This window comes from Oryx dammah, unplaced genomic scaffold (assembly GCF_014754425.2).
Source record: "Oryx dammah isolate SB20612 unplaced genomic scaffold, SCBI_Odam_1.1 HiC_scaffold_5, whole genome shotgun sequence".
NCBI lineage: Eukaryota > Metazoa > Chordata > Mammalia > Artiodactyla > Bovidae > Oryx > Oryx dammah.
In genome coordinates, this window is record NW_024070189.1 from 358,343 (window position 1) to 359,452 (window position 1,110).

Below are 1,110 nucleotides of genomic sequence, written 5' to 3' on the forward strand. Positions count from 1 at the left end.
ATAGATGGGGAAACAGTGGAAACAGTGGCTGACTTTATTTTGGGGGGTTCCAAAATCACTGAAGATGGTGATTGCAGCCATGAAATTAAAAGACGCTTACTCCTTGGAAGAAAAGTTATGACCAACCTAGACAGCATATTCAAAAGCAGAGACATTACTTTGCCAACTAAGGTCCGTCTAGTCAAGGCTATGGTTTTTCCTGTGGTCATGTATGGATGTGAGAGTTGGACTGTGAAGAAGGCTGAGTGCCAAAGAATTGATGCTTTTGAACTGTGGTGTTGGAGAAGACTCTTGAGAGTCCCTTGGACTGCAAGGAGATCCAACCAGTCCATCCTAAAGGAGATCAGTCCTGGGATTTCTTTGGAAGGAATGATGCTAAAGCTGAAACTCCAGTACTTTGGCCACCTCATGCGAAGAGTTGACTCATTGGAAAAGACTCTGATGCTGGGAGGGACTGGGGGCAGGAGGAGAAGGGGACGGCCGAGGATGAGATGGCTGGATGGCATCACGGACTCGATGGACGTGAGTCTGAGTGAACTCCGGGAGTTGGTGATGGACAGGGAGGCCTGGCGTGCTGCGATTCATGGGGTCGCAAAGAGTCGGACACGACTGAGCGACTGAAGTGAACTGAACTGAAGAGCTTTTGTGCTATATTGGTGGAATACCAAAATGAAAATAATAAAGCAAAAACCCCAAAATCTAATTAATGACAGGAATGTGACTCATCATTTGATTGAAATTAAAAGTAAATTCAGAAGTACTCCTCACAGATAATTTTATGAAGATCAGCATATGACCAGTTTAGAAATGGCCTAAAGAACAGCAAGTACATGTCGATTCACACAAATTCAATTAATACCAGATTATATTCAGTAAAATACAAATGCTCACATGATCTCTAACTTCAGAGAACGAATTCCATAATCTTCATGTTAGAAAATGGAAGTTCACAAAGCAATCTGATGAAGCTCTTGAAAGTAAATTCTAGTTCTTACTAAGTAAGTTTCCTTTGGTTTGCTCTGGCCTGTGGAAGGGTGGGCACGAAGCAGCGGCTAAGCCGTGTCTTTATTTACCCTTCCCGGAGGCCAGGCCTTTATTTACCCTTCCCGG